Source organism: Equus asinus, chromosome 11 (genome assembly GCF_041296235.1).
Source record: "Equus asinus isolate D_3611 breed Donkey chromosome 11, EquAss-T2T_v2, whole genome shotgun sequence".
Classification (NCBI taxonomy): Eukaryota; Metazoa; Chordata; class Mammalia; order Perissodactyla; family Equidae; genus Equus; species Equus asinus.
The window spans coordinates 56,381,842-56,389,062 of record NC_091800.1 but is presented as its reverse complement, the minus strand read 5'-3'; positions in this window follow the sequence as shown (position 1 = coordinate 56,389,062).

The following is a 7,221-nucleotide window of genomic DNA, read 5'->3' as shown; positions in this document are numbered from 1 at the left end:
TTAGAATAATTCCCATCTCTAGGTTGAAAACTCAACTTTGAAACTTCTGCATGCCTAACATAATGCTTCACTCCCATTAGGCAATCAAATGATGAACTGTTTAATTCAAATGTAGTTTTATGGTCATTTCATCTGAGGCAACAGGCCTATATAAGGGTGACACAGTGGGCAAATCCCAGGTGAGGTCTCATTTGGAGTAGGCAAATTCATAGAGACAAAAAGTCGACTAGCGATGGCCTAGAGGGGGAAGAGGTTGGGAGGAAATGAGAAGTGACTGCTAATGGATAAGGGTTTCTTTTTGGGATGATGAAAGTTTTCGAAAATTAATTGTGGTGATGGTTCCACAGCTCTGAATAGCATTAAGTTGAACGCTTTAAATGGATAAATGGTATGGTATGTGAACTATATCTCAATAAAACTCTTATAAAAAAGACCAAGGACTTGCCAGGGCCATCTCTATGATGTGTTGTTATTTTATCTTTGAAGTTCTTAAAAAGCTTTTAGAGTCATGTAAGAATCAGGATGAAACCAGCCCTGGTAGTCTGGTGGTCAAGATTCGGCGATCTCACCACCACAGCCCAGGTTTCTTCCCCAGTCAGGGAACCACAGTGCGTCTGTCAGTTGTTATACTGTGGTGGCTGTGTGTTGCTGTGATGCTGAAAGCTATGCCACCAGTAATTTCAAATACCAGCAAGGTCACCCATGGTGGATAGGTTTCAGCACAGCTTCCAGACTAAGACAGATTAGGAACAAGGACTTGATCACCCGCTTCCAAAAAGATTGGCCACAAAAACTATGAATAACATCGGAGCATTGTCTGATACAGTGTTGGAAGGTGAGAGGCTGGCTTGAAAAGACCAGGTAGCGTTCCGCTCTGCTGTACACAGATCACTGGGAGTCAGAATCCACTGGATAGCACTAACAGAAAGAATCAATATGGCCCAGAATCGTGAACCCTAGCAGCTTCTCCTTTGAGCTGTTCTCTCTTGAACCCTGTAATACTCCCAGGCAGGATATGTTATCAACAAATTAAGGGGAAAAAATGGCCTCAGGTCCCATTACCTTCAAATCCTGGTAGGATATGCTCCTGGGATGTTTAGAGCAGGGGTCTAACCTGATGTCCTCGGGTGTGGGAAGGAGGGAGTGAGGAGTCATGTTGGGGGATCCATAGACTTCAGATGGCAACCCTCCTAAAGTTGTATGTCAGTTGTGAATATGTGGTTCGTGGAATTATTCTGGCAAGGGCACTTTTATTTATCATAGTCTTAGAGAAGTCTATTTCGCCTCCAGCCCCCAAAAAGGAGGAAAGCTTTGAAAATTTAAGTACAAAATGCAGAATTAAAAAATAGGTGCTACTTCCTAGGTTATATCCGTTTTGTTTTACTGGTTGGGGGAATAGGAGAGTAGGGAGAAAGGAAGGGGAGAGAGAAAGAGAGAGAGCGCACTAATTCCCAATTTCGGAAGGGAGCAAGCAATATTTCCTAAGGCATCATCTAAATTAGACTCAATAGAGCAGGAAGGACTGATTGAATATGCTTGTTCTCTCTCCTTTTTCTGTGCTCATTTTAGAAGAGGGCGTGGTTTATAGGGATAAGCATCAACTCTGATGAAGCAAATGAAACAAACGAAAAAGCCATACTTCATCTAAACACTGCAAATCAATGTTATCCCTTCTTACCCTCTCATTGAAGATGCCTGCCGCATGAATGATTCACGGTGAACCATCAACTCAGTACAGTCACTCTGCGAGAACACCAAGGGTTTGCTTACACATAATTACTCAGAACTGAGTAGGAGGAAATCCCTGTCTCGGATCATGGGAGATAATGGAATTCCAACTAAGGATTCCTTGGCAAAGTAGAAATACTTTCCCTTGGACCTTTGAAATCCTTGATGAGTTGAATCATGTCAAGTAACAAAATAAACAAGGATGAGAAACATCAATTGGGTTTGGTCCAAAGTCTAGCCTGCTTAAGATTGGGCTTCCCCCATCATTGCTTAAACATTGTACAGTTTTCTATCAGCCAAGCCTGCGGTTTTATTTCATTTTTTTTTTTAAATCAGATTTCAAAAGCCAGGCACTAGCTGATGGTAATTAGTAGGCATCGGTTGAAGTTTATTCTTGCCGTTCTTTCCAGGCATGCATAATTTTTGTGAAGAGAAAAGAAAATCCAATTATCCCCAAATCCAGCCAGTGTGGCTCATCTGCTCTTGTGTTAGAGCTTTAGAAATGGTTCTTAACAATTGAAAGGAAGACATATGGTACTTGAGAACAACATCTTGTAACCTTATTTTCAATATCAAGAAAAAAAAAAGCCTAGTCTTGTCACCATTTACATCCCTCTTTATGAAAATCTGACACAAAAAATATCGATCCTGTAAAACACGTGACGTAAAGGCTTGTTCATATCATAAGGAATTTATTGGTGATTTTATTTGAAGCTCCTTCTTATGTTTTAAAGGATTCCCTTAAAAATGCTCAACTTGAAATTTTCCAGGAACACTTGTATAATGTAAACTAAAAACATCTGATATACTGTTGGAGGACTCAGATTCTTCAAATCAAGGAAGGTAGGAATTTCTACTCAACCTTGGAAAGACTGTGGCTGTGACAAAGGATTCAGGAAATTAAATTATCTTGCTGTTGAAATTATTTCTTGAAATGTTAGTTAATTTTGGAAACTTCATTGATCTCTGAGTTCCTGTAAATGCTTTAGGATTACAAAAGCAAATATTAAATAAAATTTTGGTAATAAAATACCCTTTAGCATTTGGATTAGCATTGTTCAGGTCATATTTTTCTTCTGAACATATTTATCTCTAAGGAATAAACACGGAATTAAAGGAGAACCATACCAAAGATGCTTTTTGTCATTTCTTGCTCAAGAAAATATTCTTTTTTTTTTTTTTCTGCTTTACCTTCCCAAACCCCCTGTACATAGTTGTATATCTTAGTTGCAGGTCCTTCTAGTTGTGGGATGTGGGACGGTGCCTCAACATGGCCTGACGAGCAGTGCCATATCTGTGCCCAGGATGTGAACCCTGGGCCGCCGCAGCGGAGCGCACGAACTTAACCACTCAGCCACAGAACCAGCCCCAAGAAAATATTCTTACTGCAAGTGAAAACTGAAAAAAGAAACTGATTGAAAAAAATTCAGGCTAGCGTTTTTATTTATTTCTCTCTCTCTCTTTTTTTTTTTTTGAGGAAGATTAGCCCTTAGCTAACATCTGCCACCAATCCTCCTCTTTTTCGCTGAGGAAGACTGGCCCTGCGCTAACATCTGTGCCCATCTTCCTCTATTTCTATATGTGGGACCTACCACAAATAAAGCCTACCACAGCATGGCTTGACAAGTGATGCATAGGTCAGCACCCTGGATCCAAACCAGCGAACCCCAAGCTGCCAAAGTGGAACACACAAACTTGACTGCCACACCACCAGGTCGGCCCCCAGGTGAACATTTTTAAAGAAGCCTGCATTGAACTCTTCTGATAAAACTGTTGTTCAACAAGCCTTTGCCTGTATAATTGATTTTCATTATTGACCTTGTTTCTGAATAGACGTACTGTTGTGTTCTGATGACGTCATGTCACCAGATCAGCAGAAGGAAACTCCCAAGACGGCAAGACCTTCTTTAACTCCAGAGAACTTTCTACTAGCTGTGCAGCAAGACATTGATTATGGTCAGAATTCTCCAGTTATAAACTTTTTTTCTTGTCTGGATAATAGTCTGATCATATCATGTTTCTTCTAAAGGACTTAGACTCTGACACTTTACAAAGTTGTGTCCAAATTCCATGATGTAGTCCTCCAGGCTCCCACCATGGGACCTCACAAACTAAAGTTTGTTCACGTTACTTCCCCCAGCAAGTCAAAACCCATCTTCTTTTCCAGTGCAGTCAGCCTTCTTATGTTCATGCTGATTTCCCCCTCAGAGCCCAGGCTGTCCCATACCTGATGCCCATTCATCTTTTCATATATCCATCCAGTCTATCATCCAATGAAAACATCTTATATCAGGTGCTGCGCTGGGCATCATGGGAGCAGAAAGGTGAATGAGGTACAGTCTCTGTCTTTGAGGAACTCACAGTTTAAGATGGAATATGGATATGTTAACAAATGTGTAAAATAACACAAGATAGCAAAGGCATTTGAGATTTAATTGAGGAAAAGATTTATTTAAAGAAATATCATAACTGGAAGAGGTCATAGTTGATTTGAACCTTGAAGGATAAGTAGGGATCTACCATGAGTATTTGAATTTTGTCTGGTAAGTTTATTAATGTATATTATGGGCCTTCAAAAATATTTGTTAAATGAAAGTTAACAAAATGCTAAACTAGGGGTTTTTTTTGACACATTTTTCTTCCCCAAGTCTTACCACAGCCTTACGAAGTTGCTAAGGCTATTCGTGCTTTGCAAACAAAATACAGGCCCAAAGGAAGTTGGTCCAGTAAGCGGAAGATCCGAAGCTATATCCATTCTTCTGGCTCCAAGACCTTTGTTCTTTCTACTCTGCCTTCCTACTCTCTTACTGTTCTTTTAAATTTCCTGGCTGCTCCTATCACAAAGTGAACTCGGAGCAGATACTCAACAACAATTATTTACTGATAAAGAGAAGCATATAACTTTGATGCCAAACTTTTAATACCGATTTTCCAAACACTCCAACAGCCTCTAAACTGGCCAGTTATCCCTCTTAAATTTGGTCCCTTGCCATTTCCCCACCTTTATACTTCCTCAATCAGGTCTAACCTGCTTGCCTGTATGAAAACAAAAGCATGTAAATTTCAAGCAGCCAACAGTGCCCAGTGTTGAAGAATCCCACTCCTGAGCTATTGTCAGAGGAGTGTTAGGAGGAAAAAGAAGAGGAAGAGACAAGTCCACAGCTCTATAGGAGCTTCTCAGAAGTCCCTTATCTTTTAGACAAATACCAGCAATGATTCTGCAAGTCTTCTCTATGGCCCTGGTACAAGGTATGAAACCTTTGGGTGTTCAAATGCTACTTTCAGAGATTTAAGGTCACAGCAGAGATCCTAATTTCCATGACTGCATTAATGTATCTCTTGAATTACTCTCAGAAGGAACTGAAAATCTTTTGTTCGCTGTCAAGGTTTTCCAGGTCTTTATACTCAAGCACATGACAGATAGTCTACAAGCAAATAGTAGGGTAGTGACTGGGGAGCAATTTTCTGCCTTGAATTCTCTCTTCCCTTTCAAAGATACTCCTAGAACATTCCATTGACCCTTTGTGCCTGGAATGATGAAAGGACATTCCTGGGTGGGTTGGTATATTTCACACAATGTGTTCTTAGCTGCTTTCCAGGAGTGATTCAGGCAAGTGTAAGCTGCAGAGAATTCTGGTGCAGAGGATGAGAGAAAGCTGTAGTCTGCTTAAGCATGAGTGTGCTCCCTCTGAGCAGGCTGAGTAATGCTGTTCTGGAGGTGACTAGTCCATGGAGAAGCCAGGGAGTAGGAGTCAGGCTTTCTGATTTTAAACACCAACAGGTGGGATAACTTCTTTGGGCCTCATTTTCTCATCTGTGAAGCAGGAAAATTCATGCCTGACGGGAAAGGTCATGTGCAAAATCAGGTTCACTATTATTTATTGAATATTTGATGAAGGAAGAGTGGGAGAAAATACTGGCAGTCATTAGAGAAGTTGCCCGCAGTAAAAAAAGATGATTTAACCCATGGTTAGCATCTGGTGCTAGGGGTATGGTAGCAAACAGACGTGTTCTTACCCTCAAGGGTTCACCTGGTAATTTAGGAGACAGACACTAAATAATTAATTGCGCATTTAATTATATAACTAAAATTGTGATAAGTACCACAAAAGAGATTATGGTATTAAAAGAATGTTTAAGAATAGAACAAGATTTAGTCTACAGAAAGGGTTCTGTATGGGAGTGCCATTTAAGTTGAATTATGAAAGATGAAAGGGAAAGGGTGAAGTTGCAAAGATGTGGGAGATGCGTTTTAGGAAGAGGAAGTGCTGTATGCAAAGGTTTGTGAGGAAGGAAGCACACGGCAGGAATATAGAATCAAAAGCAGGCCTTTGGGGCTAGAACAGAAAGAACAAGGGATGGGGGAGTGATGGTAGATAAGGCTGAGAGACAGGTGGGAACCAGCTCAGACAGGGCCTTGTTGGTCAACGTAAGGATTTGGAATGTCTATCTTTAGAAAAATGAGAAGGGTTTACGTCCTACCAATCAAAGGAAATATTTGGAAAGCATATGCCTGATAAGGGGTTAATTTCCAAAATATATAAGGAACTCCTACCACTCAATAGTAAAAAAATCTAATAACTCAATTAATAAGTAGACTAAGGTCTTGAAATAGACATTTCTCCAAAGAAGATACGATAACCAACAGGTATATGAAAAGATTCTCAATGTCACTAACCATCGGGGAAATGCAAATCAAAACCACAATGAGATATCACCTCACACCTGGTAGGATGGCTAATATCAAAAAACAAAAGACAACAAGTATTGGCAGGGATGTATAGAAATTGGAACCTTTGTACCCTATCAGTGGGGATGCAAAATAGTGCAGCTGCTATGGAAAACACTACAAGTTTCCTCAAAAAATTAAAAGTAGAACTACGGTATGATCCAGCAATTCCATTTCTGTGTGTTTATCAAAAGAATTGAAATCAGGATCTTGAAGAGACATTAGCTCTCTCACGTTCATTGCAGCACTATTCACAATAGCCAAGATACAGAAACCACCTAAATGTCCATCTTTGGCTGCATGGATAAATAAAATGTGGTGTATATATATACATCTATGTGTATGTGTACATATATATATACACAATGGAATATTCAGCCTTATAAAAGAAGGAAATCCTGAAATATGCAGCATCACAGATAAACTTTGAGGACATCATGCTAACTGAAATAAGCCATTCTTCAAAGGGCCAATGCTGTGTGATTCCACTTATAGGAGGAATCTAAAATAGTTAAACATACGGGAGTAGAAAGCAGAATAGCGGTTGCTAAGGACTGGAGGGAGGGGGAATGAGAAGTTGTTGTTCAATGGGTACGAAGTTTCAGTAATGCAAGATGAATAAATTCTAGAGATCTGCTGTACGACATTGTGCCATACACAGATAACAATACTGTATTTTACACTTAAGAATCTATTCACAGAGTAGGTTTCATGTTGTGTTCTTACCACAATAAATTTTTTCTTTTAAAGATCGGCCCTGAGCT